Source organism: Ochotona curzoniae, unplaced genomic scaffold (assembly GCF_017591425.1).
Source record: "Ochotona curzoniae isolate NIBS_2020 unplaced genomic scaffold, NIBS_Ocur_1.0 scaffold_4701, whole genome shotgun sequence".
In the NCBI taxonomy this organism is placed as follows: domain Eukaryota; kingdom Metazoa; phylum Chordata; class Mammalia; order Lagomorpha; family Ochotonidae; genus Ochotona; species Ochotona curzoniae.
Window position 1 is genome coordinate 54527005 of NW_024467122.1, and position 12971 is coordinate 54539975.

Here is a 12971-nt window from a genome sequence, read left to right on the forward strand (position 1 = left end):
CCATAATCTAGCAGTCTGAGACTAACAATGTTGGCAAGGAAATGGAGAACTCAAAGCCCTCATACACCCGGTAGTCTCAAAAAGTTAAGCATTGGGCTTTATAAAAATTCCATTAGCAGGTCACAATTCCAAGAAAAATAAAAACATACACCCATACAAATATTTTTGTACAAATGTTCATAGCAGCATTGTTTTTTGCTATTGTCCAGTTCCTCCTTCCCTCTCCCTTTTCTCCCTTCCCAGTTTCACCTCCTGCCGTTTTACCTCCATATAATCACAGTAGTATAGTCCTTTAATAACAGCTACAAGTTTAACATTCTGCTATCTAAGTGTAGGTATAGGCAAAGGAACAGACATTGTAGGTAAGAACAAATACATTAAATACTCATCAAAATTAAACACCACTCTTTCAACATTTGACTGAATAATGAGAATATGGATTTGTCCCATCTCTACTCTTGGGTTGCTCAGTTATACATTCACTAAATCACAGTTCTAATAATGTCTGTTTGAAAGATGAGGAAAAGATCCTTTGTAGTTTATCCCTGCTTTTCGTTTCCTCTTAATTTAACCACAAACGAAACAGATTCATAAAATGTTTATAGAGGGTCATAAAGTGATATTTTCAACACAAAGGTTGCTTATGTAATTAAGTATACACTCTATGACACTCTGTAATTTGAAATGGTTTGCAAGAAATTAACAAATAGTTATATCTATTTTATTTTTCGCTCCATTAATGACAAATAATAAAGGAAAAGAAAAAAAGGAAGTTTCTGCCAACCCAAGAGCCTACAATTCGGAAATTGAAACTGCAGATACTGCTAAAGACTTTATCTTTTTTCTTGGAAATGTGCCATTAAATTTAATTAGATTTCTCATTTGACTTATTTCTCTCTCTCCTTCCTCTCTCTCAAGCTCTCTTTCCCCTAGACACTAGAGCACATATAAGTTGTTTTAAAATGGCCTACATAGCATAAGTGGGAAAAAAAACCATATGAAAAGTGTAGCTGCTTATTCTTATACTGCTATAATTATTATATTAAAAAGATCTTAAAGGTCTTGTGACTTCAAAACTGTCCTGGCCATTGAATAATACCATAATGCTTATGACATCAATACCCACTTCTTATATCTTTAAGTTAGTAAGAAGGGAACCTCATAGGCAGACACTGTGGTGCAACAGGTTAAGCTTGGGACGTCCACATCCCATTATCAGTGCCTGGGATCCAGTCTTGCATCTGCCTCTGACTGAGCTTCCTTTAATGTGCACCCTGGGAGGCAGCAAGTAACGGCTTCAGGAGTTGGACTCTCCCAGTCACAGAGAAGTCCCAGATGGAGGGCTCGGCCTCAGTGAGACCCAGTCCTGGCTGTGGTAGGCACTTGGGAAGTTTAAAATGGGAGTGAACAAGATCACTCTTTCTCCATTACTCTCCTCTCTTTGTTGCTCTCCTTCACTCTCTCCCTTCCTCTTTCCCTCCCCCGCTTTATCTTTCAAATAAATGAACAATGTTTAAAAAGGGAGAGTAATAAATCTAACAAAAGACATGCAAAACCATTTGAAGGATTAAAATCACATTTTAGTTTTTCCAATTTTGGGGGGTAAAGAGAATTGGAAGTGACCTAAAATTGTCTTCTCTTAAAATATTTTATCATCTGTATGTCAAAATGTGATTTCTTTCTCTAAAATAATCCATTTTTATATTTCATGTTAACATTTCCAGTCATGTAAAATGGCAGTGCTCACCTTGCACAAGATATTTGAGAAGAAGCTACTAAATTGCATTTCTTCAAGTTCACTTGGTCTTTAAAACCAGTATTGATGATAAGAGCTTAAGAATGCCTGATTTAACATGGGAAGAATAAACTAACTTTGAACATTGTTTCAACCAAAGAATATCTTTAAATAATGACTTTTGTATAGTTTCACAAGCGTTGAGATCATCCATCAGCATGTTCTAAACAAGCGGCTAGCTGAAAATGTGCCACTGAATAGCCAGCCCCAGAAGATACTAGATAGAATATTATGACTTGTTGGTCTTTTCCGCTGTTTGTAAGCCCTGGCTAAGCAGTGGGACAATCTCCGTAATTCCCCTATGTTGTGGTTCCGTGTTGGAGGACAAAGGCCGGCAGTGGGAAGGATGAAGGGTCTTTCCCAGGCACTCCTGAGCCCGTGCCACTCCAGCTGGCTGATGGCTCACCTGTCTAATTCCTCTTACTGCCTTGTAGATACTTGGCTCATGGAGATTTTGCTCTATTTCTCTCTAAGATTTATGTTTTCCCTGTCTACTAACTGTAATTATAACAGTAATTTCTAATTTTCTTCTGGGCATCTTCTTGTGGACACCATGCCAACACTTGAAGCTCCACTTACTCAAAACCAAACTGAATTTTCCCCTTGTGCAAATCTGTTCCACCTTCTATGTCTTTATATTGTATAATAATTCAATTGTTTTTCTGAAACTGAGCCAGACTAGGAAGCTAGGAAATATCTCCTGCATCATCTTACCAACAATGGCCTAAGAGTTCTGCTGTGTCTTCTCATGTATGTGCTTTTCTATTGTTTCCACCTCTACTAGGCTCACCTTTGAAAAACAAAAAAGAAAGATTTATTTTAATTATGTGAATGGCGCAGTTATAGGGAAAGAAGGAGAGACAGAAAGAGGACTCTTCCATCTGCTGATCACTCCACATATAACTGCAATGGCCAGGGCTTGGCTAGCCCAAAGCCAGGAGTTTCTTCTCCGCATCCTATGTGCTTTGGGGAGCCCAAGTATTTGGGTTATGCTCTGCTGCTTTCTCAGGTGCATTAGCAGAGAGCTGGAGGAGAAGTGAAACAGCTGAGACTCAGAGCAGTCCCCATATAGGATGCCAGCACCGTGTCCCGAGTGGTAGCTTAGCCCACTGGACCAAAGTACCAGTCCTTGAGATTGCCCTTTTATGTTGACCCTTGTACTAGGATCCTTACTGTTAAAGCTGCTTGCTTCTCTAAGTTGTTTCTCACTTTTCCTTTGAGCCCTGTCTCAAAAACACAGCCTAGATTATGACAATCTTTTGCTCAAAAATCTGCCTCGCTTAAACACCTGAAAAAAATCCATTCAAACCACAGCTCGTGCAGAGAAGCTCCAAATAATGACCGCATTCGGTTTTTGTCACATGTCTTACCACTTGCCTCCAGGAAGTCATTTCTCAAACACACCATGCCCTTTCTCCCTCCCTTGCCTGTGCTGTCTGCGCTAATGATGTCGTCAATGCAGTTTCCACCTTGGGAATGTGTGCCTTTCACTGTCTCTGATTCAGCTCATAGGATCCCATGTCAGGAAGTCTTTTACAACCCTCTCTATTATTCATTGCTGCAACTCCTATTCCTCCACAGCACTCTGTTCCACCTCTGGATTTAGTATTGATGACATTCTGCCGTGTGTAAGATTAGCTCCTCGCACATCTGTCTCTCTCGTTAGGGTGCATGCTCCCTCACTCATTATTCCATCCATCAAAAGTCTCCAGGGTTCCTGTGCCAGCCACTGTTCTAGACAGCAGTGATACAAAGACTAAGTTTACTCTCTGGAGGAGCGCAGACTAGTACGTGACAAAATACTTTCATACAACCATGAGATGAGGTAAATGTCCAAAGGGCATAAGGCTGAGATAAGCACCAGACGTAGATTCCTAAGGCCCCCAGCTTCTGGATCTGGCTCTGCTGTGTGACTAAGCTGTCATTAATGAGTCTTGCTTGCGAAAGGAGGATCTCTTGACTGTTCCTAAAAAACAGAATTAAATTGCATAGTGACTTCCCAGTTGGTTTACTGATCCACTCTCAACCCATTTCTCCCTACTCTGGTCCCCAGAGGCTGACCTTCAAGAACTACACCCATAGACCACTCTATTTTCTGGCTTCCATGAGGAGCACTAGCAGGAGATTGGAAAGAGAGTAGGTTGCAATGTTTGTTTCCTAAGCCCCTTCCCAATAGTTCACTCTAGGCGGACAGAGACCCAATGGGTGACAGCACCTGCAGCAGTGTGTGTCCAACCTAGTCTTGATGTCTCTGGGTTCACTAATTGCTTTCTCTTGGAAGGGTGAGAAGGCCCCTGTGTAACTGGACCCTATGGTCTCTCTCTGCCCACACCTTCACAAACACTGCCGTTATTAAAGGCTCCTCAAATGACCCAAGCCTGGTGTGCCATCTGCTCCCTGCCACAACTTGGAATGATAAAACTGCTTTTCAAATTCGAAGTTGCTGTCTACATGCAAAGTGCTTCTCATTTATCTCTACACAGTGCTTTACACAAAGCAGATTGCTACTATTAATAACAAATGGTGAAGTGAGTACATGCAAGAAGGAATGAGTGATCATCCTGCCCCCTTCCGCTTCGGTTAGTCCTGTGTTGGGGACACATCCTTTCACCTTGATCGGCTTTTATCACGTCTTGATTTGATTCGGGAGGTTCCAGGTCCCCTAGGAGATCGCTGTCACAGACTTGTTGCAGAAAGGTCTGCCTTCAGGTGTTTCTAGTGGTTTAACTTTGAAGCGGTTAAGTTTGTTTCCAAATTCTAGAAATACAATATACCCTTTCTGCAGGCTACACATTTAACTAATATCCGAATGGATTGCTTACTGGATTGCTTATTTATATTTTTTGTTCTTCAATATAGAAGCTGGAAAATAAGTCAAAAGAAGATGTGTTCTTTTTTTTTTCTTTATAGAATCCAAGAGCACATTTTAAAACAATTTTTAAATTACATTTACCTATTTGCTAGATGGTGAGTCAGAGTTACACAGAGATTTTCCATACCATGATTCACTCCCCCAAACACTGGTCGTAGCCAAGGTGGGGCCTAGCAGAAGCCATAAGCCAGGAACTCCATGCATATGTCCCCCAAGACAAAACTTGAGCCATTATCTGCCGCCTCCCAGGGTACACATGATCAGGAAGCTATAACACTGAGTAGAGACAGAGCTGGAACCCAAACACTGTGATCAGCAGCTTCATGGCTGAACCAAACACTGGTCCCCTAGGAACCTATTTCAAGAATCATTAGCCCAACCTGGGGTAGTGTTTTCAGAGCATCAGAAACAAACAAGGGGCAAATAAGTTTCTGTATTTCTCCCTTTTGTTCAACGAATGGGCAATAGGACACCCCAGCCAAATGATGTAAACTAAAATAAATTATAGGACTCGGTAGCTTGATGTCTGACAGCTGGAATCATGGCTGGTTAGGTTTTGTTATTAATTTATTACCAGCAGTTCAGAATTCTCCTTGTCTCTTGAATCACCACCTATCTCAATGATAGGAGCCAGGCATGTTCCTCTAATTTTAATATTGCAGTTTCTGAAAATTGTGGCTTACAAACAAGAAACTGACTTTAGAAAACATACCTTTGAATAAATATGTTTAATAGTATGCTTTGGTACTGAGTAGGTATTATTCATTTGCAAATAATTGCAGAACTGGAATTCTTAATTAAAATTTGCAATGAGAAATGAATCTGTTTACTTTGTAATTATGGTCCAGAAATTTAGAACATATTGGGGTAGTTTGTGAGCATAATTTCAAAGATTTTAATATAGCAAAAAGAACTCATAAAGCCTCCATACAGGAGCTCTTGGAAGAAAAACATCACACACATTATACAATGTGTGCGTGGATCTAAACTCAGTAAGATTTGAAAAGCTAATCACTGACTATGACTATGGCATTGAAAAATTATAATGTAATGGGTGCTTCGTATTGTTGTAACAACAAAAACCCCTCAGAACAGTCCTTCTGGTACTTTTTAGATTCTCCAAAAATGCTATCAGCAGTTTGATTTTTTTTTTTTTTTTTGGCTTTGAAATTGAAACACAATGGCAAATTCTGTAAGGCTCCTTTTTTTTAGGCTTTCCTTAAAAGAATATGTCTGAAGTAATTTTTCAACCTATATCAAACTTCAAGCTTCTAGAAGACTGCCACCAAGGAGCTCATCTTGGATAATGGTTACAATGAATCAGACAGTGTTTAAATCTTGCTCGGTTGTTGGGGCCGACATGGCCGGAAAGTTTGTCATAAGATGTAGAAGACTGAACTGTTTTTTTGATGTCTGCCAACTGTTGATAGGTTCAAAGCCAACAGGAATTGGAAATCTTGGACAGGACACTTTGTGTGTGGATCTAAACAAATGTTGAACAAACTTTAAATCTTTCCTGAGACTTCTTCTAAGGCACAAATGAAACCCTTGCAACTGGGAATGGCAGAGAGATGGTACCCGCTATCACTTTATTTGTGTCATTACCGACTCATGCCATGCCCAACACCCAGATTTAAACGCTTGTTAGTGTATCACCCTGTCTCCTGCTGGGCCTTGCCACTACATCACAGTGTAACAGGGCATTTTGGACTTTAGATGACTCCTGCTATTACACATGAATGCTAATAGTGTTTGTTATTGATTTTTCACCTGGAATATCTGCTACTTCCTGCCTCCCATCCACATACTACTCATCATTCTCCTTGTGTATTTGCAATATGGCTTTTTGCAAGTATAATCTCAGTATACTCAATGTTAACAAAAATGTCCCTAATAGTAAGCATCCTGTCTGGGGAAGCAAAAAAGGGAAAAAAAAAAATGTGTCTTTTGAGTGTCTTTATTTAGAAAGACAGAAATTACCCAGAATCCTATTTTTTCCTTTTTTGTAACCAGTATGTGGCACTAGTGGTTTCTATGAAACTGAACTTTTACCATACAAAGTACTTAGTGATTAACAGTTTGGGGAAGAGGGAAGAAACATTATCATATGGCTTAACCATTAAGGAAACACCTATAGCTTAACCAATAAGGTTTATTGTAATAAATTCACGTGATGTTAAATTGTTTTGTTTTTGTTAGTGTTCATGAGTGATTCTGGTTGTTATATGGGTAAAAGAATGTATATATGTATATATGTGTATATGTGTGTGTGTATATATATATATCTGAGATTTCAAGTATGGTATAAATCACCTCTAGAGATTCTGCAACTAGATTTTACTATCTCATTAAACTATCAAAAGGTAAAAAGTAGAACATACATTCTTAGCCTAACTTGGATCATCAGACTGCAGATTGTTAAATACGTTTGCTTCCTGTGTTATCTAAGTCATATTTACTTAAACTTCTGGTGTTTGTCTTTTTCATGGCACAGACTGTTTCTAGAAAGAAGATTAGGATTGAGTCAACAGATTTGTACTAGAATCTAGTCTTCACCACCTTCTAGGACTAAAAGTCCTTTCAAGATAGTTAACCAAGCATGGGGCACTTTGGTCTGACTCGGGGAGCTATCAAACATTAAACACTATTGTGTCTAGCCAGTTCCTGGGATAGAAAGAGTATCCAGTTAAGTTCCTTCTCCCTTTGTAGGTCTGCATTGTAATATTGGCTGAAGCAAAAATAGAAAGATTAGGCAGGCAGGTTTTCTTTTAAAAACAAAATTTAAAGTACACTTTTCAAAAGCAGATGAAATGCTTTAATTAATTCTCCCTCACTTTGTTTATTAAGACATTCTAGCAATTAACTACATATTTTTCAGGCTTAATTCTTTGACGTCACAAGCATGGTACCTGTAAATTTATGAAGATCACTCTGTCAGGACATTAAGCATCTTAGCTTCCTTTTTGCCAAGATGTAAACCAGCATGCCTCTGTCTTAAATACTCTTTCCCAAGGTACATATCAGCACAGTTAAGTCATCCTGACCAACTTGCCAGTATGTAAGTTAAGTCATACTGACACACTTACCACCTTCCTTCCAAAAAGTTTATTTTGCTTTTGTTTGCCTCAAATTGTTGAGAAGATAGAGACAATATTCGTGTCCAGTGTCAGTGTTCAAAAGAGCTCGTGTGATAAGTGGCTGTTGGCCTTCATCTTCCTGATGGGAGCATCGGTGCGTTGGGGAGGCCTGATCGGTTTGATTTGGCTTGAGCACTCGGGGTCCTTCCCCACCGTGGCACCTGTGGAGTCATTAGTGAAGTTTTACAAATAGCTGATTTATCATTCCCATAGATATGTGCTGTATTCTTTTTGCAGAGTGAAAAGCAAAAATTATTCATATTGTGGTAAAGTAATCAAAATGACTAAAAAAGCACATTTTTATCATTTCAAACATAAGCCTTGCTGTGGTGGTATACTATCACAGTACATAATAATAGAAATGAATTATGTCAGTAAAATTTTAAGGTTTAAGATGTACCATGATAAATATTTTTCATTAAAGTAAAATATCTTGGCAGAATCACTTTCATATGCAGACTGTTGACACAAGGAGGCCAGCTGTGCCTATGCAGATGCCGAGATTTGGGTCTGTATTATTAATGATTTATCATGTCAGGGAGAGCTCAGATTAGTTTTGAAAGCAATCTCCTGCCACAGAGGCACTTTCTGTAATGTGTGAATGCAAGGAATACTATATGTACATTCCAAATTAGAACAATCACAAAAGCTGCAGCTAACTTTTGAAATATCAAAACCTTTATTTTTTTAAATTTTGAAATATGAAATTTTACATCTTAAACTGTATCATTCATTAAAATATACACAAGATTTTATTTCATAGCAACCACATAGTTAGTAGTGTGTGTACCCAAATGAACAGACATCGACACACGGAGTAAGGAATGAAGGAAAAAGAATGAAGCGACATTTATTGCAAACCAACGAGGTACAGTGTACTTTTGTCCTAAGTGTCACATTTAATGTGGAGCTGGATGGATTAAGCTTTTAATCCAATTCTGTAGGATTCCGGGATTGCATGGCTTTAAGGACTAATGGAAACATAGGCTTCTGCTTATTGAGGGCTTGGAGTGCCCCGCCTCGGATGCTAAGCACTACGCATCTAGTGTCACATTTTGGCGTCATAATCTGTTTGAAGTGTTCTGATTATTACAAACAAGAAGACAGAAGCACAGTGTGGATAAATAAATTACCTAGTAAGTACTGTGTGTACCTGCATGGCACACAGCTCTAGTGAGAGGTCACACATCCAGCCAGTGCAAGAGCCTGGATTTGTGTCTGGGCCATCTAATATTCCATTGGCTTCACCATTAACCGCTGCTGCCAGCTGAGACCTTGCCTTTAGCTGTCAAGACCTAGGAAGAAGTAAGATTCAAATCCCACATAGCTGCTGTCTGTGTGACATTGGACAAGTCACTTAAAAACATCTCGAGCCCTCTTTTTTCATCTGTACAATTATAATGAAAGTACTTACTTGGTAGAATCCTTGTGAGTTAAAATTTGCAAAATGCTTAGAACAGACCTTGACACATATTGTACACTAGTGGTTTATTTAATAGCAATAATAGTTAAGGAGCTGTATTTTATATTGATAAATTTTTATCAACAGTTACACACAGGAGTTTTCTTAGAAATTTCAAATAACTTTTCTGCTTAAAACTAGATTATAAATTAAGTTACTACTCACCATTGATGGGAATATATGCAGATAGCACCAAGGCATAGTCTAAATTTTCTTACTGGACATGATAAAAGTCTAAAATCTCCATTTATTCATTCACTCACCCGCTTAACATTCTTATGCCAGCACCTGGCTGATGTAACATCCTATGTCACCCCCAGGACTCAGCCCTGGGGACACCTGGTTGGCGCCTCCCTGTTCCCTATTCTGGAGACACATTCCACCGAGAGATGAATGTGTTTTATGATGTAGCAGAGAAGCAGAGTAGAGAAGTTGTAGATTCTGTGAGTAGAGCCATTCAGATATTTGCAGAATACCTGTTACAGACCCTGTGCTAGGCCCTGGGCCTGTCCAAGGAGATAAGGTCCCTGCTGCTAAGAAGTGTACAGTGAGAAGACTCCCTCCACAGGTGTCACCCTCTCAGTTCCACACCTTATGCAAGCTAGTCCCACAGTGGGCAACGACATGTGTCCAACAAGGCTGCACCTAAAGCCATCAGGTAGGGAAAGGGCAAGGTGGCCACAGGCGAAGGGGAAAGTGTGTGTAGTCAGCTGATGAGACGAAGCACTTGCTGTAGGATGTCGCTGTAGGGCATTCGACGTGAACACGGCAGCAACCTTGTCTCACAAAGAAGAATTTTCATGCAGACAAATTCTAGTTTGCAAACTATTATTTATTTAGGAAAGGAAGAAAGAGAGCTCCTGCCTGAGTGACAGGAGGAGACTCCAAGCTAGGAAATACTCGAGGAAATGATGGAACTGTGTCTTTTATGCACCATCTCAGGGAGGGGGCTCACATGAATCACTCCAAGGGCAGAAAGAAAAAAGAAAAACTTATTTGTGATGAGCAGTAATTTCTACCATCTCGCCCAGAAACAAAAGGTGAGACCGGGCGTTTCCTTCCCCCATCCTGAAGATGATAGGCTGAGCCATCACTTGTTCCACAGTGACCAACATGGGCCAGTCTGCTTGCTAAGGGACAGGGATTGCTGTGTTGATTCTGTCCCTTTGTTCCCTTTTCCCTTCAGGTGGAGTATGGAAATAGGGACTCCTCCCCCCATTTTTAGAAACACAATTATCATCTTAAAGGTAACTTCACCAGACTCCCTAACTGTCTTCTGCCCACCTACCTCCTTCCCACGGAAGAAAACCATCAGCGTGGCAGTCTCATGAAGAGCCAGCCATCCTTAGGCTTCTTTCTACGGAAGATTGCATCATTTTCTCATGGAGAACCAGAGTCCTATTGCAGAGAAGGCCATCTTTGCTGTCTGTCATTGCACTGCTAGCTGCCCTACCCTCTCTTCTCCCACAGCCGACCACACATCGGGCTTGACTCTGAGGTCAAGACGGATATTTAGACTGCAAACACTTCTAACCCACGGCTAGAAAGGGCCGACCAGCATATCCTTCTGACACTTCACAGTGCTTTATTCCTAGATCTCAGAACTCAGTGTAGGATAAGCTATGGTCTCTGTAAAGCTGGCCAGGCTGAGATGTCAGCAAAGAATTCAGCAAACTCGAATAGTAACAACACCCCTCCTCTCCCCTCACTTTGCTGTTGACAGCAGATGTAGGACAATTTGCCAGTGACCTGTTGACAGGTGGGTGTTGATTTGATTGCTAATCAAGGCAAGGATCACTTCTTTGCATCCACATTCAAGGCACAGAGTCCTCTGGCTGCAACTGTGCTCTCTCCCTTGATGGAGAAAATATGGGGAAACGGGATGCCAGGAAACAGGCACAGCTTTCTGGGTCAGAAGTTGGCCGGGGAAGGGCCCTGACTGCCAAGTAACTTGCAGTGATGTCAGAGCCCAGCACAACCAGCAAACCCCAGCCAGCACACCAACAAAAGGCTGAACACAGGGCTGCCTTGCCAAAGCTGTTCTTTCCGCCCCCTACCCTTTTCTTCTAATAGGAGGAACAGCGGGAAGAGAGTTGATAGTTTCAAAGACTTTCCCCTCCTCCTCGCCCCTTCCTTTTGGCCACCAAGTGTTAAGGAGTGAGTTAACACGTCTCCGGAAGAGTCCCACCAGTTTCTTTGAGGGTGTCTTTGGGTGAATCGCTTTGCAAAGCTGGCAGAGAAAGTTTCAGAAACAGCTCGAGATAGCGAATGTCCCCTAAGTATGAACATGTAACTCTGTGTGAGATGGCAGGAAGGGAGAGACTTTTGTGCCCCCGTTCTCTCTCTAAAGCGAGTTAACCGTACTCGGGTGAAAGTTAAAACTTCGGATTTTAAAAAAAAGTTCTCTGTTTTTCCTTAAACGCTGCATCGTGCGCTGTTCCAGGCATTTAGAGCCCTCGGTAATTCACAGTTCAACTGGAAATTGATAAAGCACAGTTCATTCTTGGAAGTGAAGTTTGGATTAAATTTTGCTTGTTTAGTAGTATATGACTGCCCTCACTTTCATTTTTGACAATTTTAAATGATGTCACTTCAAGGACATTTTCATTTCTCCCACAACGTATTACACGAAACACTTGCCTGTAAAACCGGCTCATTAGCCTGCAAAATTATACTGTACTGAATGGCTTTCATTCAAAGTAGAAATGGGATTTTTTAGGAGGCAATTTCAGTATTTTACAAAGATAAAGCAATGTTTGATTGCTTCTCCCCAGCTGTTTTGCTTAGTGGTTATAAAGAGAAATTCTGGCGGGCGGGGGGGGGGAAGGTAATGTGGGGGCGGCTTGGTAAGGATGTGCTTAAAAAGATAAATCTTACAGCAGAAAACTAAGACGGAACTTCACGGAACTGCGCCCGCAGCCTGACCGCGCTGCAATGATTCGTCCTCTGGTGTCTGGAGGCAAGCTCTGAGAAGAAGTGAGAGGCGAGGAGCAAAAGGAGTCAGGGAGAGAAGCGAAAAGGCTGCTTGGTAGGCTGCAGCCGCCACGGCGCGCTGGAAGACTGAGGCGCTGAGTGGCTGGAAGCAGCAGCTCCTCCAAGGTGGGGAGGGAGGGCGCAGAGCGGAGCCACAGAGAGGAGGGACGCGGAGGCCACCGAGGGGTCAGCGGGGCCGCGGCGCCAGGGTGGGGGCCTCCAGGCGGCGCTGGCCTCGGTGCAGGGGCGAGGACGAGCGCGCCGGGCCGCCCGCGCCTCCTGCCGTCGGCTCCCGGGGGTGGGACCCGCGCCGGGAGCTGCCGAGTGCGTGGAGGGAACCCGGCTCGGCTCGCCTGATGGATTGACTTGGAGATGGATCGAATTACACCATTTGCCGTGCATCGGTTTGTTTTGCTCCTTCTCCGTCCCGCTGCCGCCGCCGCCGCCGCCGCCGCTGCAGCTGCAAGACCGGTGGTGGCGAGTTTGAGGATTCTGATGAGAACGCCTAGACCGAAGGAGACCGTGGGATAGCTCTTTCTGCATTTTTGTCTTGATTTGCTTTTTATTTTCTCCTGGAGCGTGAAAAGCTTGCTTTTTATTTATTTTTTTTTTTTCTAAACCACCTCCCTCCTCCCTCATGAGGTAAGACCGTCTTTTACAAATTTGTTGATGTTCTTGGGAGCTTGGTAGGGTCGGACCTAGAACCTCGGAACCTGGACGCAGCCCCCACCT

General features: G+C 41.9%; 1 protein-coding gene across 1 annotated transcript in view; it reads left to right on the forward strand.

Annotated features, from left to right (window-relative positions):
• Window positions 1-12546: 12546 nt before the first annotated feature.
• The window catches only part of SEMA6D (semaphorin 6D), a 51039-nt gene continuing 50614 nt past the window's right edge, over window positions 12547-12971 (forward strand). Inside the window, exon 1 of the mRNA XM_040968608.1 lies at window positions 12547-12881. The gene's annotated coding sequence lies outside the window, so the exon portion shown is untranslated. The remainder of the gene's footprint in view (window positions 12882-12971) is intronic.